General features: G+C 36.0%; 1 pseudogene; it reads left to right on the top strand.

Moving 5' to 3' along the window:
- Positions 1-4,419: 4,419 nt before the first annotated feature.
- On the top strand, positions 4,420-5,915 carry LOC113280650 (annotated as a pseudogene).
- The last annotated feature ends 21,872 nt before the right edge of the window (positions 5,916-27,787 follow it).

Raw genomic sequence — 27,787 nt, 5'->3', positions numbered from 1 at the left:
TAAGATATTCGATAACTCTACATAACTTTGCAAGGTTTTGTCAAATTTTGTAGAACTCTCAGAAAGTTATTAATTTTCATGACTCTTTTTAAATCTTTACAATATGTAAAACTATTTATTGAGTAAACCCCTATTAGACTTTGCCTTATTTTTCTGGAGGTCTTGACTACAAAAGTCAATGTTCAATGTTGAGTTATAGTCCTTATAAAAGTGAGATCAGAGTGCCACATGTGATGTGGACGAAATTGTTTTTTCTGTCTACATATTCACGAGCGGGACTTACCCGAGATATTTAAATAATGAACTGATCAGACCGTTGGTATATTACCGTTATGCATGACTTGTTAGGCTTCAACATATATTCATGTTTCTTTTGCCAATTCTCACCCCTAAAAGTTAACGGGTAAAAGAGGTGGATAACCGTTGGTTGGGGGGTGGGGGTAAGAGGTGTCTAGCATTTGGGGTTTTTTAGGCAATAAATATCTCATTTCCAAATCGGGAATTTAGTGTTGTCAGTAAAAGTGATCTATCCACTGAAATTATCGTGAAGTTTGTTTCTAAAGATGGATATAAAGCACTGAAAATCGCTGCAACTCCTAAGCTGGTACTACTTTTTCCTCTTCTTTTTTCCTTGTTTTTGTTATCAAAACTTTCCATGACAAGCCCAACATCAGTAAATATAAAAGATAAGTTGAAGTACCCTGGAGGAAAGAGTCTGGGATGACTAATAAAGATAGAGTCTGGGATGACTAATAAAGATAGCTCTTCCCTATTTTGTCCATCCATGACTTAATGGTTACTGGTCAATGTAATAATTTTTGGGTGCTTAAGAGTCATGTCAGCAGGTAATGAAGTAGAAAAATGTTAGTATACAACAAAATTGTGTTCATTCATTAATGTACCAACAATTCTACATATGAAAATTTTAGGAAACTAACAAACAATGTTAGGCTGTTAGCTACTTGTTGTTCTGATACAAAGACTAACCACAGTAAAATCTAATAATTCCCTCCGTTTCAAAATAATTGGCTGGTTTCATGTGCAATAATTCTCAATTAACATTATATTGATATAACTGAATCTGCAACATCCAAAGAGACAAGACTTTGCATATGATTTTTTTAGCAATTTATCATCTTCAAATCCAAATTTTTTAAACAGCTTCCAAGTACCTAAAATTAAATTGTAAATGTGTGATGGATACTTTCCATCCGAACCCCGATAAGTTGTGAATTCTCCTTCCGTCTTGATGCATTCAATATAGCTGAAGTACTCATGGAAATCCCAATGATGCTTGTAATTGGGAGACGGTATTGAGTGTTTTTTATCCCAATATTTGGTACTGTAGTTAAACATCCATATGCTCCTCCTCCTCCTCATCATCATCATCATCATCATCACCACCACCATCATCCTCATCTCCATCATCACCACCACCACTATTTTCATCCCCCTCCTCATCATTATCATCACCTCATCCTTCTCCTCCACAATCTCCAAATCCTCCTCCTCATCACCACCATCATCACCTCGACCAAAACCACCATTACCATCATTACCATCATCATCATCAATATCATATTCACCACCTAGAACAATTTATTCTTGTTCCATAACTTCTTATTCACCGCTTCCAGTAGCAGACACAACAGGTTAGAATAAAACTGACTAATCCGACGACTCATTACCTTTATCTCTAGGTTCATGGATAGAAAAGTTCATCTCACTCGGCTGTTTTCCGCGTAATGGACCGGTAATTAAGTATTTTCCATGGCGGGGAGGTCTGGAAGGAGGAGTTACCATGGGATTCTTATCTTTCATCTTGCTACAATAGTCCAAAGACAAAAAAAAGGAACCAATAAGACATCATTTATATTGTCTCAGATCAGGGGTCGTCAATAAGAAAATGTTAAACATAAACAACCCATCACCACAAATGACGACTCCAGATTAGCCAATGATAATTCTAAAATATACAATGACGACTCTACTGCTCTCAGATGACGACCCTTCCAATTTTTTGGACAGAAAGGTAGTTATTTATCATGTAGAGTCATTAGGGTTTAGATATTATACTTGACGACCCTTTCATTATTTGGGACAGAAAGGTAGTTTTGTATTATAGAGAGTCATTACATTACAAAAAAGGTCGTCAACAGTATACTTACTAAATTGACGACCCTAATATAGGGAAAAAATCTAGTTCAAGGGTCGTTATCTCCCCTCAGCATAAAGGTTAACGATTTTTCATTATATCAACATGCAGATGAAAAATCGTTAGGATACAAACACATCGATATTAACGACCCTTGAACTGTAACTGCAATTTTGTAGTTAAAAACCTAATTTTTCAATCATCATATCAAATAAAAGGAAAACTAAACTTAGATTAGGGGGTTTCAGTTCACATACCTTCTGATTGGAGCCATACCTTGCTCCGATTCTGTATGATTTGATTTCTCTTTGGTTCTCGAATAAACCCTAGCTTTTATCGTTTCCACGAGATTAGGAATTTGATATTTCTTTTCTAGCAGTCTGCTTAGTACGTGCCATGTTTGTAAAAGAAGTCAATAGCATCACCGGGAAGCTAAGTTGGTATAGAAGAACTGCAGCTTACGGTAAATCCTTCTCAATACAAGTTCTCGTACAAGGTTTTAGAATAGAACTTCGACAAGCGAGAGGTGTAAGCATCGCGAGGTGTTCATCCATCTCGTACTAAACGAAATAAATGGAGAAGAAATGCAATAAGCAAAGTCAAGAAAGTCATGGCTTGTCAATGCAGGGTAATCGTCGATTAAAATTTTCGCATCGACAATTATGACGATGAATCATTTGAAGAAAAAAAATTTCTCTCGGATCGTCAATGGAGATGAAGAGCAGAGAGAGAAGGAGGGGAGGAGAAGAAGAGTTTATGATTTAGAGATGTAATGAAATTGGGGGCATAGGATTAAGGGTTAATAGGATTTTTAGATTAGTTATTAGAGAAGGAAAAAATGGTATTTTCACCACCATTTGGAACCCCCTATGATTTCTGGTATGGGTATAAATTTTTAGAGGCTCCTAATTATTTTTTGGGGCCCCCAATTAATCATTGCTATATATACGTACAGCTTGGAACATAAGTTGGACTAGTAGACACCAATTACTTGCCACGACTCTATTTACTTGGCCACGACTCTATTATACTCGAAATCAAAGCTTTTAGTCGGTATTCCGTTTTGTTTTCTCTTTTCTATAATAATTATGTTCGTCCGATTCGGCCAAATCCACAATCAAACCCATTATGGAGGTGGAGGTGGCGGTGATGTGGGCTTGACTTCAGGGACGGAGTTACATATGGAATTCGTCTAGAACAAAAAAAAAGAAATCTAACTTGAAAAATATTAATAAAACCTAACTAAAGCTCTATATTGTTTTTTTCTTAGAAAAAAAATGCTCTATATTGTTTTTTGAAGTCGGCTAAAAAAAATAAAATAAAGCTAGTTAAACTCGAGGATCGGGTTGGAAAAAATAAAACCACTACCAAGTGTACTAGACGTCGGCATGCCTAACTAATCCAGATGATTTGTGATTGAACATAGTCGTTTTAATTTTCTTGGTGATCAAATCTCTTCAAGAAACTTTTGAATAATGTCAACATTTATGCATGCAGCTTTTCCTTCTTTTTTTCCCATATTGTCAAAGACCTTAAGTTGTTGAATCTTTCACGACCGGTACAAATCGCAACACAAAATTGGTTAAAAAGACCAAAATCAATAATTTTGGGAAGAAAAAGACATCTAGGTTTTGATACTGTTTAAATGGACAAAAATGTTAAAATAGCCAGGATGTAAACAATTTCATCCTACCCATTTTCAAATATTTTTTCTTATTTTTAATTTACATCAGGATGCATTCAGTTTCATCCTCGCTATTTTTTAAGTTTAAGCCAAGATGAATCAAGTTTCATCCTTATTATCTTTTTTTTTTGTCCATTTCACCTGTAATAATTTTATCTCGTCCATTAGAACCATGTTTTAAAAATATTTGTACAAAATGACCCATTTTCCGAAACCGCAATGCCATTTTTCGTTTGTCTATTCTTTCTCATTTGCAAGTGCTTAACTTTGATTTTACTTTTCTCTTACCAGTGGAAACAAAATATCCATTTGAGATCATGAGTGTACCATCCACTTATATCACTAGTTGAAAACGAAGGGCGACAATTATTGTACACCTCAACCATGAAGTCACTGGCACATACGAGGTCATCTTGTCGTCATCGGAGTTGGTGGTGTAGTTGGTGTGGTGGTCGACTATGATTTTCGCTCTCTTCGAGTCACTTTTAAGATCCGTTTCAAGGGATTCTTTCAATGCCTTCATTTAATCACACACATACAGTGACTCCCCTCTACTTGCCATGAATTGAACCAGAGAGAAATGGTGAAAGAGGAAGTAGTGATAATAGTTGGTGCCGGTCCGTCAGGAATATCAACCTCAGCATGTTTAAATCTTCTCTCGATATCAAACATAGTCTTAGAAAGAGATGATTGTTTGGCTTCACTTTGGACAAAAAAGTGTTATGATCGTCTTCATCTTCATGTTGCCAAACAATTCTCAAACTTTCCTCACATGCCGGTTCCCGCCGATTACCCGCAGTACATGTCCAAGGATCAATTTGTCAAGTACGTCGAGAACTACGCATGTCAGTTTAATGTTGAACCATTATATAATCGACTGGTTGAACTGGCAACATTTGATGATTCCATTAAGAAATGGTATGTGAAGGTAAGAAATATGCGGCAGGGATCCCAGTATGATTTTGATGAGTATGTCTGTAAGTTTCTAGTGGTGGCGACAGGACAAAATACGGATGCGCATATACCAGAAATCGAAGGTTTGGATAGTTATCCGGGGGAAATTCTTCACTCTACTAGTTACAAATCTGGAGCCAAGTATGCCAACAAGCATGTTTTGGTTCTTGGGTCTGGAAATTCTGGCATGGATATTGCTCTTGATTTAGCAAATTTTGGTGCTAAGACATCAATAACTGTCCGAAACCCGGTAAGTCTCTCATACCCATACTAGACATAACTTTCTTCCCTAATGTCTGGTAATTTGACAAGTTTATGTCTTTAGGTTCATATTCTGAATAAGTAGATACTCAACATTGGATTGATTATGATAAAACATATCCCTCTAAAAATTGTGGATACTGTGCTTGCCATCTTAAGCAAGTTGATTATTGGTGACACAACTAAATATGGGATTCCAAGACCAAACAGAAATCCTTTCTCGTCGAAATGGATTATCGATGCTGGTACTCTTGACAAAATCAAATCTGGTCATATTCAGGTATCTTTTGTTATTCACATCTGTCAGATAGCTTCTATATGCATGTGCATATGGACTAGTTTCACAAAAACAATGTTTACAGGTTCTTAAGCTTACAAGGTTAGTTTGACACCGAGTTACAGGTTTTGCCAGCACTAAAATCTATCTTAGGAAATTACATAGAATTTGTGAACGGTGAATCGTATCAGTTCGATGTAATAGTCCTTGCAACAGGGTTTAGGAGATCAGCAAGCAAATGGCTTCAGGTAATGTGAATTGTGAAACTAGTCAATTGGCCGACTGGCCGGCCGGACTGCGGCTCCTTGATTCATACATAATATTTACAGGTGTGATCTAGCTAACAGTTGAATGTGTTTTTTTTCTTTTGCTGCAAGGACTGTGACTGCCTACTGAATGAAAATGGAAACTTACAGATATCAGAATTTCACAACAGTTGGGTGTCAAAACCAAAATTTGCTAACAACTGGAAAGGGGATAATGGTCTTTACTGCGTCGGGCTGTGCGGGAGAGGGATAGAGCCTGCTTCAATAGAATCACAATAAATAGCTAATGACATCAAGTCCCTCCTCCAAAATGAATGATACTATATGACTCTGCACTCCCACCCCCATTTTATACACAAAATTGGTCAAAAAGACCAAAACAAACATTTTCTGGATGAAACGGACTGCTAGGTTTAGATACTGTTTATATGGACATTAAACAGAAAAATACTGTTCATTTAGCCAAAATGGATATTTGACCCAGGAAAATAAAAACAAAAAAGTATCAATCACCTAAAATACCCCTTTTTAGTCTAACAACAACCAAAACTCCACCAGTTGTGCGTGCTTCTTAACTGCAACACCTAAAATACCACTTTTTAGGCTACGACCAAGCAAAGCAGACACCTCAAAATTAGCCTGGAACAGGAAGTTCAGATAATCTGGAAAATAAAAAATCAGAGCAGTCTAAACAAGTGCCGACAACACCTACCTGAGTAAAACGGAAAATGTTATCAAAAAAGAAAATCACATCCTGACCCTCAGCATCCCTAAAGTGCGTATAAACATACAAACCAATAAGTCCAACACCTACGCATATTGTCGAACAGTATGCGTAGGTGTTGGAGGATTAGATTTTACCGGGTTTGCACATTGACAAAGCAGTTGGAGGATTAGATTTTTCCGGACTCACCCTACAAAAACAGAGGCTATGATGTCGCATCAATATTGCTGAAGCACACGTGTATTTTCCGGACTCACCCTACAAAAACAGAGGCTATGATGTTGCATCAATATGAGTTTGTTTTTTCGTAAAACAACTTCAAAACTCAGAAGAGACAAACTCCAATCAAGGAATTCGACGCCAAGATAAGATGCAGGTCAGCAATATGTAAAAGATATTACCATTTTTGACACCGTCCTGAAAGTCGAGAATAAAAACTACTCCTTCGTATAAGCTCAGATGACACCCCCTGGCCAAATACAAGAGCAACATGAGCACTCCAGATTGCATTTCTTGCATAACGAATGACACATATGTCAGTTGGACGACAAAATTAGTCACATGATCAATCGATCTCAGCATGTACACCAACCATATGATCAGTTACTTTCTATGACTTTGTTTGCTAACAACAAAAGGGAATAAAATTAATGAAGATGGAAGCAAGACAGAACACCTAACAAAATCTATAGTATGAGAAATCATGATGCAGATACTGCCATATCTCAAACAACAATCTACCACAGACAAGCATATCAATACTCATTCAAAACTATGCAGCAAACAAAAAGTTAAATTTTACCGGAGAAGCTCCATAATCTCGACAAACAACTTCAGGCTAACGAAACCAATACAATAAGCAAAGATAATCCAGAATATACAAACTGCCATGTATCACATATAGATAGAGAACCAAAAGTGCTCCACAATGTATAATGAGAAAAGTAAGTTAAAACTCTCAGTGACCGATGCAATTCTCCGTCTTTAAACACCAAGCTGGCTACTATCATCGATGAAAACTAGAGGCTTAGAGCTAACCACGCTATGGCAAAACAAATCATTCAATTATCAAAGCCACTAGAACACTAAGGGAACAAAGACAAGATAAGGCAAACAAAACCACGAAAACCATCAATAAAAACTACAAATCATTTACCTCCCAAGCAACCACGACATTATTCACACAAGCTAATCCTGGGGTTAGCCATAACACGAGTCCTGAAGACAGATTATCCTTTTTACTTTAAAGTAAGTTTTGCATCAATATTGTCTACCTTGCATCATATTGCACAAGTCAATATCTCATCATATCGAGCTAGTGGAGTAGTCAGGTTGGACTAAAACAAAAACAAACGTATTATAAACTAAACCAGAAACACACTTCATGATTAAATAATAACGATTATGAAACCGTCTTTTACAATCTTAGTAATATCTTCTCCTCTTCTATTGAAATTAATACTTTAAAAAAAGTTATATTACATTCTACTACTAGATGAAATTGGTTTCATCCTGAGTATTTTCACGAAATAAAGTTATATCAATGAGTGATCTATATGAAATTGATTTCATCGTGAGTATTTTGACGAAAACACAATTATATCACAGACTATAACTAGATGAAACCAGTTCATCCTAGTATAACATGGATGAAACTAATTTCAGGTCAATCCAAAACAGGATGATACTGGTTTCATCCTAGTATAACATGGATAAAAACAATTTCAGGTCAATCCAGAACTACAACTAGATGAAATTGGTTTCATCCTGAGTATTTTCACGAAATAAAGTTATATCAATCAGTGATCTATATGAAACTGATTTCATCGTGAGTATTTTGACGAAAACACAATTATATCACAGATTATAACTAGATGAAACCAGTTTCATCCTAGTATAACATGGATGAAACCAATTTCAGGTCAATCCAAAACAGGACGATACTGGTTTCATCCTAGTATAACATGGATAAAAACAATTTAAAACACAATTATATCACAGACTATAACTAGATGAAACCAGTTTCATCCTAGTATAACATGGATGAAACCAATTTCAGGTCAATCCAAAACAGGATGATACTGGTTTCATCCTAGTATAACATGGATAAAAACAATTTCAGGTCAATCTAGAACAGATGAAACCAATTTTCATGTTACTATCAAACATTGATGAAATCAATTTCAAAACAAACTAATTCGCTAATTTCATCATCACTGTCATTGTGGAAGGAAAATCGAGAGAATTAAGGTAGTTAACGCCTAAACACCATTTTCATCTGTGTTTACACAAGAAGAAAAAACCAGAATGAAATTTCACTCATAAAAATGATTCATTTCAGAAAATTAAGGTAGTTAACATCAATTCCTGTGAAATTGATGAGTTCGGTTAATAAAATCATGAAAAAAAATTAGGATCGAGAAACTTACCAGTGAATGAATTTGAGAACTCTAATTTTGGTTGGAAGAGAAAACCCTAATTTTGCTTTGAATGAATTTGAGAACTCTCCATTTAATTAGGGTTGTCGTTGTTTTTTTGGTGGTGGTGATATCAATGTCGACGATGATGTTGATGTTTGCGGTGGTGGAGGAAGGTGGTGGTGTTGGTTGTAGTTGGTGTAGATGTTGATGGTGGTGGTTGTAGTATTGTCGATGGTGGTGCTGATAGATCTGGTTATAGAGATGGATAAACATGATGTTGTCGACGGCGTTGGTGTTTTCTGGTAGTAGAGATGGTGGTGGTGGTGTCGATGTTGGTGGTGGAGAAATTTGATTTCTGTCGATGGTGATATTTGGTGTTTCTGGTGGTGGAGATGGGATTAACGGAGGTGGAACAAGATGAAGGAGTTGGTGGTTTTGTTGAAGAGAGAAGAAGAACGAGTTAAGGTTTTGGTGAACGTGGCAGGGTAGTTGTGTCCATTTCAATCAAAATACTATTTTGGTCATTTGACCCAGACGAAATCTCTACCCGTCCATTTGGTCCAGGAAACACCCATTTTTGGCTATATAGCCCATTTTCTGCATTTTATAGGGGTGGTGGTAAACCGTGTAATGTGTATGATAATGAAAAATAAGAAACAGGTGATCAGGGTAATTGTTGCAACTGTAACAATAAAATACTCAAAGAATATGTTAGAAATAAATTTCTGAAACGCTTAAATAAACACTCAATGGAATAAGCAAACAGAGGACAGAGTCACGTGTTCAACACGCTGTCCTTAACACGATAGTTGACCGGTACACCTCAAGAATGAGTGATGCCAATACCCTGTGGTCAAGTCATATCCAGGATAAAACTGCCCGTTGCAAATATTGTTAGCACTACAATACTTGCCCACTCATACAAACTCAACAGCAATGGCAGAAAGAATAAAAACCACACAGAGGGAGAAAGACGAAAAGAAGAGGATAGTAGCTCTTCTGGACACAAATTGAAATGTAGAAGTCGAATTCTTTTATAGGCAAACGGAGAGGGTTAAATCAATGCATATTAATGTGCGAATCAATATTGCATGCATGGTGTCGACATAATTTTGTCATAAAACAGTCAAAAAATGGTAAGAAAAATGTCGACATCCATGCACATAAAGTCGTTAAGAAAATTATTTTTGGTTAGAAAATAAATTCACCCAGGTCACACGCCCCCCACGTTTAAGACAGAATTTTAATTTGATTGTAAAATATTTAAGGAAATAATTTGAAATCATTTTGTCAAAGTGATAAGTCTTGGTTGATCCATGTCCACGGCGTAGGCACGAGCCCGAGCCCTAAGATTAAGTGAAAGAAAAAATATTTCTCCCCACTCGTTCCACCCACATTGTTTTACTAACTATCCATAAAGGAATATCTATATAGTGGAACTCCTCTTTAGATATACCCAATGTGGGACTAAAGGTTCTATTTCGTTGACTCATAAGAAAATGAGCAAGTGCTCTTAGAGACACAAAGGTCCTAAGTTCAATTCCCACCAAGACCATAAAACCAAAAAAATAAACTCATTTTCTCCAACAATCCCCCACATGAATGAAATACCGATAAAAATCAGAAAAAGGAAAGCGAGAAATACCACTTAGGCAAGAGCTGTCCATGAGGTCTTGAACCTTTGCTTAGTGAGAAATTGTCGGAACTACTTGATGGACAGTGAACGCGATGTCTTGAACTGCCATCGTTTGGTGTAATCCGCGATAATAACCACGGGTGATATCTCTCTAGGTGCTGTCAAGTTCATGCCGTTGTGTCCTTTTTGGCCCTGGACAAATCCCGTTTCTCAGAATGCTCTAGAGAATCAGCTCTATTCTCATAGGAAGCGACCCACTTCCACATTCAAATAGGTGAGTTCCATCAAGAGTGTTTACTGCTACACCCCACTTCAATATTAAATTGAAACTATAGAACTCATTAAGAATTAGTTAAAAGTCATCTTTCACATGCAGTCACACTATCACGTCTACACCATAGGGAAGCGGCAGAGAATTAAATTCTCTAATAGTGTTTACCTTGACCCACCACAAATTAGTTGTCTTATTCAAAACCTTGATCTTGGGATCTCCAGTCAGCAAGGTTGAGTATCCTTCATGGCAAGTTTATTTAATGAGCTTAAGCCCCATCCCCTTTGATGCATAATTAACTATCTCTTTGGACAAACCTTTCGTCAAAGGGTCTGCGATATTCTCCTTGGACATAATCCAATCAATGGAAATAACGCCAATTTAAATTAGTTATTCTTAGCTTTAGCTATTACATCTTGGCTAACACAAAGTATAGATATAGCTGGCACAGGCCTATGCCAGAGAGGAATTCTTCTAAAAATACATCTTAGTCACTCGGACCCCTCTCGTGCTTTATATAACGTAATACTCTCAAATTCCATAGTGAATTTGAGAAAAACATGTCTGTTTGGAAATCTTCAAAAAACAGACCCTCAAACTATAGTGAAAATATATCCACTCTTAGATTAGACTCCTCTGAGTCAACTATCTAGTTAGCATCACAAAATCCCTCAAGGACAACAAGATACCTTTCATAAACCAAACAAAAGGTAATAGAGTATTTTAGGTACCATATTACTCTACTAAGTGTATCGCAGTGCTCTGGATTGCAAGTTATATCTACTTAACTTACTCATAATATACGCAATGTCTGGACTCTTACAGTTCATTAAATTCATCAGACATCCTATAATTCTTGAGTATTCAAGTTAATATACTCCTTACCCTTATTTATCTTGAGTCTAGAAGAAGAATCGTACGGACTACAAGCAGGATTACAATCATACTGATTGAATCTCTTAACCACAAACTCAATATAATGAAAACGACTAAGACTATAAATAATAGATTATCTTGTAATCTTCATCCATAAGATTACATCAACAGGGCCTAAGTCTTTCAAGTCAACGTTCTCATTCAGCGCATGTTTTAGTGGAATTAATCACATTTATGTTTGTATCAAGTATAAGCATATCAACAACATACAAGCATACAATCACACAGGCATCCTCAACAAGTTACTTGTAAATATACTTATTGCATCCACTACTCATCATCATATGATCAAATTTTCATATCACTGTTTTAAAAAACATACAAAAATTTGTTCAACTACAAACTTTGTCTTTATAACCTTTCACTACAAAGTCCTCAGGTTGGTCTATGTAAATTTCTTTATCTAATTCACGTTTCTAGAAAAGTTTTCTTAACATCCATCTGATGTATCTCTAAGTTGTTTATGACAGCAATAGCAATTAGCATCTCAACGGAAGTAATTCTCGTCACATGTGAATAAGAATCAAGGAAATTTACACCTTCTTTCAGTTTATAGACTTTAGCTACCAACGTAGACTTATATATATATATATATATATATATATATTATTTATTTTTTCACAGTTCCAACTACCTTACATTTCCTCTTAAAGACTCATTTACATCTTATGGTCTTACTCCCGGGAGGTAAACTAGCAAGCTCCCAAGTTTGGTTCAGACGGACAGAGTCCACTTCACTAAATGAAGCTTCTTACCAGAATGGGGTTTCAGTAAATATTATGGCTTCTTTACGAGTTTGAGGAGCTGTCTCGGCTAGTGTTACGAAGTCAGGTCCAAAGGAAGTTTTTTTTTTAGCCCCTTTACTTCTCCTAGGATCAATTTTTATTTCATCTTCCTCTAAAGGTAAAGTCTGACTGGTTGAAGGGACATCTAAGGGATCAACACCCCTCTTACGAGAGTCAAAATTTAATGAAAAATATTTTCAAAAAACACGGCATCCCTAGATTCCATAATAGTATTCACACCAATTTCAGAAATTTCAGAACTCACAACCTTAAATCTATATGCAGTAGAGTGCTCGGGATACCCTATGAAGACGCAGTCAACAGTTTTGGGTCCTATCTTGGTTTTTTTAGGTTTGGGGATGTGAACCTTAGGCAAACACCCCCACACTTTGAAGTATGCAAAAGAAGGTTGTCTACCTTTCCACAATTCATATGGAGTTTTATCTGATCCTTTAAAGGGTACTCTATTCAAGATATAGCAGGCTAAGAGGACAGCTTCCCCCCACAAGTTCGAAGGTAATCCTGAACTAATTAACATGGCATTCATCATCTCCTTAAGGGTACGGTTCTTATGTTCAGCTACACCATTCGATTGAGGTGAATAAGGAGGGGTAACCTCGTGTATTATGTCATGTTCTACACAGAAATTTCCTATTGGAACTATGTACTCACCACCACTGTCAGACCTAATGGTTTTAATGGTAGTATTCATTTGGTTTTCAACTTCTAGTTTATATCTCTTAAAGGCTTCTAAGGCATCATCCTTACCTCTAAGCAAATACATATATGACAATACCTCGTACATTCTTCTATAAAAGTAACAAACCATTTCTTACCACCTCTGGTTTGAAACGATTTCATGTCAACTAGGTCTGAGTGAATTAATTCTAAGGGTTTAGAATTTCTATGAACATTTTTGCTAAAAATGTTTTTTCTAGCATATTTTGATTCTAAGAAAATATCACATTTGTGTTCTTTTTCCAAACTCAATTGGGCATGCAACCTACATTAGCTAGTTTATGCATTGACTTATAATTTAATCTAAGTCTACCATGCAAAACATTCAAACACACACAATAAACTAAAAAAGTTCACTTCATCAATTTTTCTTTAAGCTTATATAAACCCTAAGTCATATAACCGATGCCTGAAAAATCGTTTCCCTTAGTTATAACAAGTTTTCCAAATTTAATTAAGATATTCAATCTTTTACCTTCTACAACAGAACAAGATACAAGATTTTTGCATATGCCCGGAACATGAAAACTTTATTCAATGTGAGAACATTACAGATATGAGCTTCTGATCGACCTTTCCCTTTTATGCAACCTCTGTCGCATATGAGTTACTCATTTAGAGTTTCTTGTCATCCCTTATCCTCTAATAGGAGGTGAACAGGTCTATGTTTCAACACGCATGCTTAGTGGCTCCAAAGTCCACCCATCATATCTCACATTGGTTATTAAAATAACTTCCTACATCATGCCACTGAACTCGTACTACTTTGTTTTCAACTAAATTAGCATTAACTTTCTACTAATTAAGGTTTTATGTTGTCTACAATTACTGCCGTTTGACCAGGAATTTTACAAACAAAACAATCACCCTTAATAAAAGTAATGCTAGATTTAGGTCTACGAAACATAACTTTCTTACAAGATCTATGCATATTGTTGCATTTGACGTTCTCACCTTTGCCATCTTTGGAAGATTTATTTTCAGCCACATGCGCCTATTAGCCATGTCCCTTGTAGATGGCACCTTTATTCACAAAACAAAATTCCGAATCAGAAATTATAATATGAATTTTGAAGATAACATATGGATTTACAAACTTCGTTTGAACCACCATTTCAAAAAACTCATGGTTACCCCATAAAAACTAATATTGTCAACTACAAATTTCTGCTCGTCATAATTTTTCAGGAACATTTCTCTATTTTGTAAAATATCGAAAAAATACTTTTAAAACTCCAAAAATTCTGAAATTTGACGTGGGTAACTATCAAGATGTCTACTACATTATGCTAGAAGGGTTTATCAAAATTCTTTCTAGGTTAAGAGATAAACCTGAAATTCTACAGATGACCCAAAAATTCATTTTTTGCTTTTTCACTCCACAAATAACATCCATGATTGTTGGGTGCTATAATTAAATACAAGGAACAATCAAATAAAAAAAAAATTATTAATACTTATCCCCTTTATAATGGAAGTGATCGGATTGACAAACCGGATAAGCTCCCCAGAAAATTTTGCAGACCCATCAACATCGTTCCTACTCATTGTTACAGATAGAAAAGACTATCGTGTTAAGATTGTTGCAACTGTAACAATAAAATACTCAAAGAAGATGTTAGAAATAAATTTATGAAACGCTTAAATAAACAATCAATGGAATCAGCAAACAGAGGACAGAGTCACGTGTTCAACACGCTGTCCTTAACACGATAGTTGACCGGTATGCCTCAAGAATGAGTGATGCCTATACCCTGTGGTCAAGTTGTATCCAGGATAAAACTGCCCGTTGCAAATATTGTTAGCACTACAATACTTTCGCACTCGTACGAACTCAACAGCAATGGCAGAAAGAATAAAAACCACACAGAGGGAGAAAGACGAAAAGAAGAGGATAGTAGCTCTTCTGGACACAAATTGAAATGTAGAAGTCGAATTATTTTATAGGCAATCGGAGAGGGTGAAATCAATGCATATTAATGTGAGAATCAATACTACATGCATGGTGTCGACATAATTTTGTCATAAAACAGTCAAAAAATGGTAAGAAAAATGTCGACATCCATGCACATAAAGCCGTTAAGAAAATTATTTTTGGTTAGAAAATAAATTCACCCAGGTCACACGCCCCCACATTTAAGACAGAATTTTAATTTGATTGTAAAATATTTAAGGAAGTAATTTGAAATCATTTTTTCAAAGTGATAAGTCTTGGTTGATCCATGTCCACGGCGTAGGCACGAGCCCGAGCCCTAAGATTAAGTGAAAGGAAAAATATTTCGCCCCACTCGTTCCACCCACATTGTTTTACTAACTATCCATAAAGGAATAGCTATATAGTGGAACTCCTATTTAGATATACCCAATATGGGACTAAAGGTTCTATTTCGTTCACTCATAAGAAGATGAGCAAGTGCTCTTAGAGACACAAAGGTCCTAAGTTCAATGCCCACCAAGACCATAAAACCAAAACAATAAACTCTTTTTCTCCAACAGTAATTATAAAAATCTTAGCCAAAATTTCTTAAGTTTACATTTTATTTTATTTTTGAAGAAAATACGATTTATTCAAATTGGACTGAGTTAGACTTTCCAGTCCAAACCGGTTCCAGCTTTCTTAAAAGCCAAAGACACAACCAAGAAGAGAAAAAGTTTGAAAGCCAAGGATACACCACTAAATTCTTTTTAATTATGTTAATTGTCTTTACACCCTCATTTACTCTATTCTTATCTATTTGATTCATCCAGATTAGCAGGATGTTTGTTTTTTCCGACTCAGCTGACTCGTCTAAATCTGACTCATCTGAAATTAACTTATTATTATACATGGATCCAACTTATCATGTCTTACTCACAAGGAATTAAATAATAGATTTTTATAGTTTTTTTTGAATCAGTTAGAAAATGGTATCTGAAATTATGTGCCCAACGAGTCAGTTAGAAAATGGTATTGTTTCACTTAATCAGACAGACTAGCGACTCTGATCATAAGAGAGAGAAGCTCTGCTTCTTCATCCTGACGTAAGCATTTAATTCTTCTTCATGCTCTCTGAAACTTACCTCCTGAGAATCCATCTTACAAGCATTCATAAATTAGTCATTTTTCTTGTGATCATCATTAGCAATTATATCATCTACAAAATTTATTCCCTATCCATTACAAACCTTTGATCTAAAGTCCTTATCCAACATGAATTATTTCAACAAAAGCAATTGCAAGAAAACATTCAACAATCTCCAAATTAAAAGCAAACAGTTCATCAATTTTTACTTAAAAAGTTTTCAAACTAGCATTCAATCATTACAACCCAAATATGCTCTCAAGCTGTTACATATCCAGTATTTTAAAACAAATTATCACTCGTCCTGATACAAACAACTTGAGTAGTTCTTTCCAAGTCCTAAACCATCATAAACACCATATCCAACACCAAAAAACTAAAGACGATTCCAACATTATTACTAACCAGAGCAACTTCCTGAACACCATTACCTATACACATCAACATCACTACCAAACAAGGGAGAAGTCGGCCGAAATATTAAAAAGAACAAAATAATACTTACCATCATCTGCAATAAAATCCAGAAGAATAGGAGAAAGAGCAAGCATCGAAAAATATTTTTTGTAAAAAACTTGTTGTTCGTTTTCAAGCTTTATTCGAAACCTGAAAATCTAGTTATTTCCGATACCTGCGAAGAGACTGCTAATAGTCATCTTCATCAGTGCTACATCCTTCCTCTCTACACCTCTCACTATCATCACTGTCAGATGACGCAGGCGAAGTATTATCCGAAGATGAAAAATTCTCACTGTCAGCATCTTCTCCAGTTTCTTCCTCATCAGTCTCGTCCTCTAGAATCTCCTCATCCTCATCTTTTTTTCTCACCCTATTGCATGGTTCTTGCGAATATCTTTGGATTTGCACGCTCATAATCAAACCTGCTCCTTATTTTCCGCTCATGATATCTCTCCATCCTCTTCTTCTCTTCTGCAGCATCTGAATCAAGTTCACTGGTATCAACCTCTTCTATTTTCTTTTTAGCTCACTCTTTATGAGTGTAAGAAAATTCTGAAAAAGCGGGAGTCTAACAACACCACCCAATATTTCGCTTAGCAATCTGTATAGACTAACTCCAAAATACTTTACTAGAGAATCAACTAGACAGTCAGACTCAATCTAGATTAAAGTATCTCAAGGAGTTAATATCTCTCACTTGTTTTGATTTACTCAAGCTAAAACAATAGCGAGTCTTTAATCAAACACAAGGAATAACTTGGACGGCACCAAAGACCAATGTCCAAGGATCAATCAATATCAATCAACAACTAAAGGTTGGATTTCCAATTGATGATCTTGACGTACAACCTGTATTATTTCAATTATATGAAATATAATGCGGAAAAGAAATAACACAGACACCATAAGTTTTGTTAACGAGGAAACCGCAAATGCAGAAAAACCCCGGGACCTAGTCCAGATTAAATACACAATTTATTAAGCCGCTACAGACACTAGCCTACTACAAGCTAACTTCGGACTGGACTATAGTTAAATCCCAATCAGTCTCCCGCTGATCCAAGGTACAATTGTACTCACTACGCCTCTGATCCCAGCAGGACACTGCGCACTTGATTCCCTTAGCTGATCTCACCCATAACTAAGAGTTGCTGCAACCAAAAATCGCAGACTTGATATTAAACAAATCTGTCTCACATAGAAAAGTCTATCAAAGGATAAATCTGTCTCCCATAGAAAAACCCTAGGTTTTGTTCCGTCTTATGATATGAAATCAAGGTGAATAGGAACCAATTGATAATCCGGTCTTATAATCCCGAAGAACATCCTAGATTAATCAATCACCTTTCAACAATCTTTCTTGACTACACAAGAAGATGTCGAGGAATCACAAACAGTGAGACGTAGATGTTTTTGACTTCTTTATCTTGCCTATTGGGGAACTCTCACGATCTCAATCCAATCAATAGATTGTACTCGTACGATAGAAGATGCAAGATCAGATCACACAACTACGATAAAGTAGTATCGGTATGGCTTCACAATCCCAATGAATTCTTTAAGTCGTTAACCTGGTTTTAGAGAAGAAAACCAAAGGTTAGAGGAGAATCGACTCTAGCGAGCGCACTAGTATCACACGGACGTGTGGGGATTAGTTTTTCCCAATGCTAGATGTCTCTTTTATATAGCCTTCAAATCAGGGTTTTGCCTTAGTTACAAAGCAATCCATATTCACCGTTAAATGAAAACCTGATTTAGATTCAAGCTAATATTTCTCAACCGTTAGATCGAAAACATAGCTTGTCACACACACTTGGGTAGACGTTTATTAGGTTTGTGAAAACCATGCCCAAACGTGTACGTGTATGTTGGTTCAACATAGTAACCCAAAAGGTTAACCATATGAGCATTTCATATTAACCTTGTTCTTCTTCACCATAACTAGTTCAATTGACTCAAATGAACTAGTTAGAGAGTTTTTCAATTGCTATGAGATCTTATGTAACTACACAAGACACAATTGAAACAAAGATGATTCGATTCGATTAAATCGGCTCATGAACTTTATAGCCACGGTTTGCATAAAGCATTCCTTAGTAATTTAAGTTTCATGTTCAGAGCACATCTTTAGATCATAACCACTTAAGCTCACAAACAAGTTCGCGGACTTAAGATAACCGGCAGAGTTTTCCAAACTCAGCAGAAAATCTCGGCAAAAAGACTTCCGCCAGTTCGCAGACTAGGTGCGCGGACTGAGTTCACGTACTAAACACGCAAACGAGTTTTTGGAAATCCCAGCAAAAATTCTTGGTAAGAGAACTTCCGTCAGTTCGTGGACTGGGTTCGCGGACTTGGTAAAGCCAATTCCTCCAGTTTCTCTAAATCAACAAAGTTCGAAAACTTCATATTAAGGAATAGGACTTATGCACATATGTGTTACCACAAAATGCTTATATCCATCATTGGTTATATAGACCTAAACTCTCATTCCAACCATTGAAACATTCTCAGAGGACGTTATTCAGTCGTTATTCACAGACCTTTCTCGTCAGTGCAATTTTCAAAGTAATTGAAACTTTTCATGACTTTCGTCACTAGGTGAAGATAAACCCGATCAGAGCTAAACGATTTACAAACACACGATTTCGAGAAAAAGATAAGTAGAGTATACTCAGCTCGAGATGTCAAATGTGTATGATCCAGTCTATATAGCATACGACTTTTATCTCATAAGAAGTAGGAGATAGAGTAGATAGAATTTTGAGTGATAGATAAGTTCAAGTCTTCACATACCTTTTTGTTGAAGTGTATTTGAGCTCAAGGACTTCATGGCGATTCATCATACAAGTGGAAGAAATACTCAAGGAACCGGTGGAACTTCTCGACAAAAAGGTATGTGAAGACTTGAACTTATATGTCACTCAAAAGTCTATCTATTATATCTCCTACTTCTTGAAAAAAAAGTCGTATGCTATATATATAGACTTAAATTATACATAATTGGTATTTCGAGCCGAGTATACCTCGCCTATCTATATCTCGAAATATGTGTTGGTAAGTGTTTCGCTTTGACTATGTTTTTCTTTACCTAGTGACGCAAGTCATGTATGTTTCGATCATCTTGCAAATTGCTTTGACGAGAAATAGTTTAACAACTATATAACGTCCTCTAAGAATGTTTCAATGATTGGAATGAGAGTTTATATTACATAACCATAGTGGACATAAATATGATGTGGAAACACATATGTGCATAAGTCCCATGCTGGAAATCGGCTAGTAGCCAAGTCCGCGAACTGTCGAAGTTCTCAAACCCGAGAATTTCTGCTGAGTTATATAACTTATTGCGTGAGCCAAGTTCGCGAACCAGCGAAGCTCTCAAACCCGAGAATTTCTGCTGGAGTTTGAAATCTCTTTCCAGTACTTCAAGTCCGCGAACCTAGTCTGCTAACTTGTATAGGTTATATATCTAAAGATAATTTCTGAACTTAACTCATAAAGACTAAGGAATGCTTTTGCAAACCGTGGCTATAAAGTTCATGAACTGATTCATGTGAATCGAATCATCTTTGCTTCAATTGTGTCTTGTGTAATACATGAGATTTCCTTGCAATTGAACAACTCTCTAACTAGTTCATGTGAGTCATTTGAACTAGTTATGGTGAAGAAGAAAATGGTTGGTATGAAATGCTCAAATGGCTAACTTTTTGGTTGACTATTATTGAACCAACAATGCACACGTTTGGGTACGGTTAACAGACCTAAGTGTGTGTAGTTCATTTGTGTATGACAAGCTAAGATTTCGATCTAACGGTTGAGATATATTATCTTGAATCTAAATCAGGTTTTCATCTAACGGTGGATAGCATTTGCTTTGTGAGCACGGCAAAACCCTGATTTGAAAGACTATATAAGGGGACATCTAGCAACTCTACAAACTAATCCCCACACGTCCGTGTGATACTAGTTTGTAAGCTAAAGTCGATTCTCCTTTAACCTTTGGTTTTCTTCTTCTAAAACCAGGTTAACGACTTAAAGACTTCATTGGGATTGTGAAGCCAGACCGATACTACTTTTATCGTAGTTGTATGATCTTATCTTGCATCTTCTATCATACGAGTACAATCATATTGATTGGATTGAGATCGTGATAGTTCTCCGATAGGCAAGATATAAAAGTAATCACAAAAATCTTTGTCTCATCGTTTGTGATTCCACGACGCCTTGTTTCGCTACCATACGATTAAGATTGTTGTGAGGTGATTGATTAATCTAGGATGTTATTCGGGAATATAAGACTGGATTATGAATTGGTTTCTGTTCACCTTGATTATATATCAAAAGACGAAACAAAAAATTTAGGGTTTTTCTGTGGGAGACAGATTTATCCTTTGATAGACTTGTCTGTGTGAGACAGATTTGTTTATTGTTAAAGCCTGCGATTTTGGGTCGTAGCAACTCTTAGTTGTGGGTGACATCATCTAAGGGAATCAAGTGCGTAGTATCCTCCTGGGATCAGAGGCGTAGGGGTGCAACTGTACCTTGGATCAATGGGAGACTGATTGGGGTTCAACTACAGTCCAGTCTGAAGTTAGCTTGGAGTAGGCTAGTGTCTGTAGCGGCTTAATACATGTGTATTCAATCTGGACTAGGTCCCGGGGTTTTTATACATTTGCAATTTTCTTGTTAACAAAATTCTGGTGCTTGTGTTATTTCTTTTCCGCGTTATATTTTGTTTAATATAATAGAAATAATACAGGTTGTGCGCGTTTGAGCTAATCAATTGGAAATCCGACCTTTGGTTGTTGATTAATATTGATTAATCCTTGGATATTGGTCTTTGGTACCGTCCAAGTTTAACTCTCTTTAATCGAGACTTGCAGTTTGCTTGAGTAAGATTAAATCGAGAGATTGAGATATAAAATCCTTGATATATCTTTTTATTGATTGAGTCTAACTGTCTAGTTGATTCTCATAAAAAGTATATTAGAGTTTGTCCATACAGATTGCTAAGAGAAATATTGGGTGGTGTTGTTATACCCCCACTTTTTCAATTGATATCAGAGCAGGCAAACACACTGACTCTATGGACAGAGGTGTTATCTCTATTAACGTACCACCAGTCTTCAATGGCTCTAATTACTTATGGTGGAAAATTTCTATGCGAGCTTTTCTTCAGGCACGTGATTTTGAATCATGGGTATATGTTGTTAATGGCTATGATGCTCCCGTTGTGGCAGTTGGAGATGTAAACGTTCCCAAACCTATTGGTGAATATAGCCCTGCTGAGATACTTGCAGCTAAGAAAAACTCCGACGGTTTGAATGCCATCATACATGCCATTACCCCAAACCTTCAGCATAATGTTTGTAATTGCACTCGGTCTAAAGATGCTTGGGATATCTTAGAAACCGTATTTGAAGGAAACTCTAGTGAAAAGGAAGCTAGGCTTCAAAAACTTAATTCTGATTGGGAGAACCTTCGTATGGCAGATGAAGATTCAATCGATTCATCCTTTGGAAACTCTATTTGTGATGTTTCAGGATATACTATGTGTTTTGTTGCTGTCGCGCCACAGATGCCTGAATATTATCCAAGATTGACGTGCTCGTTTTCTCTCAGAAGGGACATGAGCTATCGAGATGTTACAAGCACAAACATCAAGTAAGGCACGCCAACAAACTTCAACGAAGAGAAAATCATTTAGCAAGAAAGCTTAAACTTTCCCAGAAGACTGCTGAGGTATGTGTGATTTTATCTTCGTTTAAGAAGCCGGTTTCCAAAGACAAAACAATATCATTTGAGAAGAAAGTATGGTCGAATCGTTTTGATAGACAGAAGTATGAGGATTCCTCTCAAAAGAAAATTGGTGGACAAATTGTTTTTCAACACAGCACAAATTAATTGTGTTGATTGGTAAATCTTGTCTCATGTGCCTGATCAAAAGAGACAAGATTGTGAACGTACAGGCTTTAGAAAAAATTGTTTTCTTAGATTTGTTATTTTCTGTCTATCAAATGAAAGAAAAGGGTTATTATCGACAATTCTACTCTTTATAGGGTTTAGAGTTGGACGTCCACGAACCTGTTTAAAGGTTTCGAATCCTACATTTCTTTTTCTTTTTTGATATTCTTTTCTCAAGATTGAGTGTTGAGATTGTGAATTCCACTCACAAAAATCAGTTGGTAATAGTTGTTCTCAAAGCATCATGTCTTTGGATAGAAAGGATGTCAACATGATTGTTAAGCCATCAATCAAGGTAAAAGAGAAATATCCTAATTCTTCATGCTTGAAAAGAAAAAAAAGAAATATAAGAAAGCTAAGGGATATTCCTTCTAACTCTCAGAAGTTTTCCGATGTTCTTGATGAGTTGAAGGAAGTAAGGAAGGAGATTCGAGAAATAAAGGCTTGCGTTTTAAGGTCTTTGGAAATTCAGAAAACCCTAGTTCGACATAATCAGCCAAGACAGTTCGTTGATATTAACTCCTTTCTTCGCGAACCTTATATTCCAATGGCTTTTGACAACAAGGAGTTCAGGAATGATGTTGAATTTCTCAAAGACATTGTTGCCTAGGATGTCTTGTTTTTGGATTTGTTGGAAGAATAACTAGTGCTTTGAATAGCGATGATTGTGACTACACATAGATATTATTTTTCATCTTCTTGTATTAATTTTTAGGTTTATTGGTTTTTAAATTCTAAAAAATTTGGAGGATGATGGTTTGCAATATTTAGTCCTTGGGTTGTTATATTGCAATATGTTATGGGATATTTGTGTTTACGTCCGTGAACTTTGTTGTCCCATATTTTGTCAAAAGTAAAGTCGTTCATGATCGGTATGTATGTATTGATTTAAGGATGAATAGACTTTTGACAACACAAAAGTTAAGCATATATTGTCAATTCTTTGATGGAAGATAGGTTAGAATCTTTTGTGAACAAGGATAAAGTCTATTATTGTTATGCAAATAATGATTGAAAATAGAATAGATCCTTGTGTATTCCACAGTATTGGTCTTCATTGATTCATATCTTATGAAATATTGTGAGGCTCCGTAATGTGTCTTATGTTGAGCACGATACGACTAGGTTGATTATTTTTATTAGCTTGGTTGGTTGTTCCATAACATATGTTATGATTAAGCATTCGTGAACTAAATTAATCATCTTGTTTGATTATTTAGTTATTTACTCCATAAGTTCTCTTATGTCGAGCAAAACAAATGACAATTAAATTGATTACTTTCGTGATTAGTTTGGTTGTTTGTATTCCAATTAGATTAATTATGGGTTCTCTTGTATTTAGTCTAGTTGAGTTTTCATATATTCCGTAAGATTCTTCTTGTGTTAAGTATATGAACGACTATCCTAATCATTTCCCAATGGTTTTGGTAGTCATATGTTCCGTAAGTTTTCTTATGTTGAGCATAATCAATTAAGTTGATCACTTTTTGATGTTTAATTTGATTGCATATTTCAATTAGATTAATCATGGATTTACTTGTGGTTAATTTGGTTGAGTTTGGATATAGAAAATCATTTTCATGGTTTTTGGTGTCCAATAAAAATCTTTCTTTTCTATCGAAATTAAGGCCGCTCTTGTTGTTCCCTTGGGAATGACATCAAATGGGGGAGAGTTCTTTTGAAATTGTGCTTAATAGTCATATACTGAGGGGTGTGCGGTTGTGGAATTTTAGAGGGGTTATCTTGTATATTTAAACTCCTTGATGAATGCTATTAGCTTCGGCTATATGATTGCATCTAAATTAAGATGATGTGCATCTTTTCTTTTAGTCATGAAATATCTCTTGTGGAAATTTCATTATGATCCCGTTCTTGTACCTTTGCCAATTTTATTGACAAAAAGGGGGAGAATTAATATGTAGTTCACACTACAAATACATATGGTTTTCGGATCATTGTGTAAGAGGGAGTGGTTTCCATGATCGAGATAGAGTATTGACTAAGGGGGAGTGATACATATCACCATAGTATTATTTTTGAAGTTGTGATACAATTGGACTTTGATACTATGTAATAATACTATGACACTGCATAACAATGATCGAGAATCTCGAGTTTTCTCATTGTTATAGCTACGGATCTTCAACAACGGTGATGCTAAACTTACAACCTTTGGGATCATTGGAGTACTTGGAAGGACGAAGATTTCAAGGAATGTTGAAGATTAGACTTATGGAATAGGAGATATTAGAGTTTCATTATCTTTTTTGTATTCCATATGTATCGATAGTTTTGTCACTAAAATTAACAAAGGGGGAGATTGTTAGAGCACTTCTCGGTCAAACTCGCATGCGTTGCTATCTCAAGCATGTGTTGTCAATGTTAGTGATCAAAACTATAAGTCTTGATTTCTAGTCTATTATAGTTAAGTCCCGGACTAGGATAGTAAGTGTAGTTGAGCTCAAGGACTTTATGGCGATTCATCATACAAGTGGAAGAACTACTCAAGGAACCGGTGGAACTTCTCGACAAAAAGGTATGTGAAGACTTGAACTTATCTGTCACTCAAAAGTCTATCTATTTTATCTCCTACTTCTTGACAAAAAAGTCGTATGTTATATATATAGAATTAGATCATACACATTTGGTATTTCGAGCCGAGTATACCTCGCGTATCTATATCTCGAAATATGTGTTGGTAAGCGTTTCGCTTTGACCATGTTTTTCTTTACCTAGTGACACAAGTCATGTATGTTTCGATCATCTTGAAAATTACTTTGACGAGAAATAGTGTAACAACTACATAACTTCCTCTAAGAATGTTTCAATGATTGGAATGAGAGTTTAGATTACATATCCATAGTGGACATAAGTATGATGTGGAAACACATATGTGCAAAGTACCATGCTGGAAATCGGCTAGTAGCCAAGTCCGCGAACTGTCGAAGTTCTCAAACCCGAGAATTTCTAATGAGTTATCAAACTATGTTGCGTGAGCCAAGTCCGCGAACCCAGTCCACGAACCAGCGAATCTCTCGAACCCGAGAATTTCTGCTGGAGTTTTAAATATCTTTCCAGTACTTCAAGTCCGCGAACCTAGTCTGCTAACTTGTATAGGTTATATATCTAAAGATAATTTCTGAACTTAACTCATAAAGACTAAGGAATTCTTTTGCAAACCGTGGCTATAAAGTTCATGAACCTATTCATGTGAATCGAATCATCTTTGCTTCAATTGTGTGTTGTGTAGTACATGAGATTTCCTTGCAATTAAACAACTCTCTAACTAGTTCATGTGAGTCATTTGAACTAGTTATGGTGAAGAAGAAAATGGTTGGTATGAAATGCTTAAATGGCTAACTTTTTGGTTGACTATTATTGAACCAACAATGCACACGTTTGGGTACGGTTAACAAACCTAAGTGTGTGTAGTTCATTTATGTATTACAAGCTAAGATTTCGATCTAACAGTTGAGATATATTATCTTGAATCTAAATCAGGTTTTCATCTGACGGTGGATAGCATTTGCTTTGTGAGCACGGCGAAACCCTGATTTGAAATACTATATAAGGGGACATCTAGCAACTCTACAAACTAATCCCCACACGTCAGTGTGATACTAGTTTGTAAGCTAGAGTCGATTATCCTTTAACCTTTGGTTTTCTTCTTCTAAAACCAGGTTAACGACTTAAATACTTCATTGGGATTGTGAAGCCAGACCGATACTACTTTTATCGTAGTTGTGTGATCTGATCTTGCATCTTCTATCGTACGAGTACAATCATATTAATTGGCTTGAGATCGTGATAGTTCTCCGATAGGCAAGATATAAAAGTAATCACAAACATCTTCGTCTCATCGTTTGTGATTCCACGACGCCTTGTTTCGCTACCATACGATTAAGATTGTTGTGAGGTTTTTGATTAATCTAGGCTGTTATTCGGGAATATAAGACCGGATTATCAATTGGTTTCTATTTACCTTGATTATATATCAAAAGACGAAACAAAAACTTTAGGGTTTTTCTGCGGGAGACAGATTTATCCTTTGATAGACTTGTTTGTGTGAGACAGATTTGTTTATTGTTAAAGCATGCGATTTTGGGTCGTAGCAACTCTTAGTTGTGGGTGAGATCATCTAAGGGAATCAAGTGCGTAGTATCTTGCTGGGATCAGAGGCGTAGTGGTGCAACTGTACCTTGGATCAGTGGGAGACTGATTGGGGTTCAACTACAGTCCAGTCCGAAGTTAGATTGGAGTAGGCTAGTGTCTGTAGCGGCTTAATACAGTGTGTATTCAATCTGGAATAGGTCCTGGGGTTTTTATGCATTTGCGATTTTCTCGTTAACAAAATTCTGGTGTCTGTGTTATTTCTTTTCCGCATTATATTTTGTTTAATATAATAGAAATAATACAGGTTGTGCGCGTTTGATATAATCAATTGGAAATCCGACCTTTGGTTGTTGATTGATATTGATTAATCATTGCATATTGGTCTTTACCGTCCAAGTTTAACTCTCTTTAATCGAGACTCGCAGTTTGCTTGAGTAAGATTAAATCGAGAGATTGAGATATAAACTCATTGATATATCTTTTTATTGATTGAGTCTGACTGTCTAGTTGATTCTCATAAAAAGTATATTAGAGTTTGTCCATACAGATTGCTAAGCGAAATATTGGGTGGTGGTGTTAGACCCCCGCTTTTTCAATACTGAACGTGATTATGCCCAACTTTGCCCCCCAATCACCAAATTAGGGGACTTACCTGCCATCAATCTCTCCAATTGCTCCCTCAACACCCAAAGAAGTTATAATATACCTGCTGATACTTCCCCAAACAACAATGGTGTCCGCAATAATTCTCATCACAATGCTGCTAGTTCTAATCTGAATTATTCCCAAGATACTTCTCAAAGTGGTGATACTACCAGTGCTCCTCTTGGTGGTGAGTCTGATTCCACCACTCAGGTAACTCAACCCCCTTATCCCCTTTAAACGCTCCCATTAATTCTGCTATCCCTATAAATCTCTTTCATGTCAATAATGTCAATATGCTAGCTTAGAACATTAGAGGTTTGGGTAAGAAAACAGCTAATAAGGAACTTAGTTTGCTATGTAGAAATGTTAATCATGATATCATTTTCATATCGGAAACCAAAATGAACAAATATCTGGCGGCTAGGAAACTAAAAAAC

This window comes from Papaver somniferum, chromosome 5, assembly GCF_003573695.1.
Source record: "Papaver somniferum cultivar HN1 chromosome 5, ASM357369v1, whole genome shotgun sequence".
Classification (NCBI taxonomy): domain Eukaryota; kingdom Viridiplantae; phylum Streptophyta; class Magnoliopsida; order Ranunculales; family Papaveraceae; genus Papaver; species Papaver somniferum.
The sequence above is the reverse complement of the archived record's forward strand: the minus strand, read 5'-3'. Positions and strand labels throughout refer to the sequence as shown.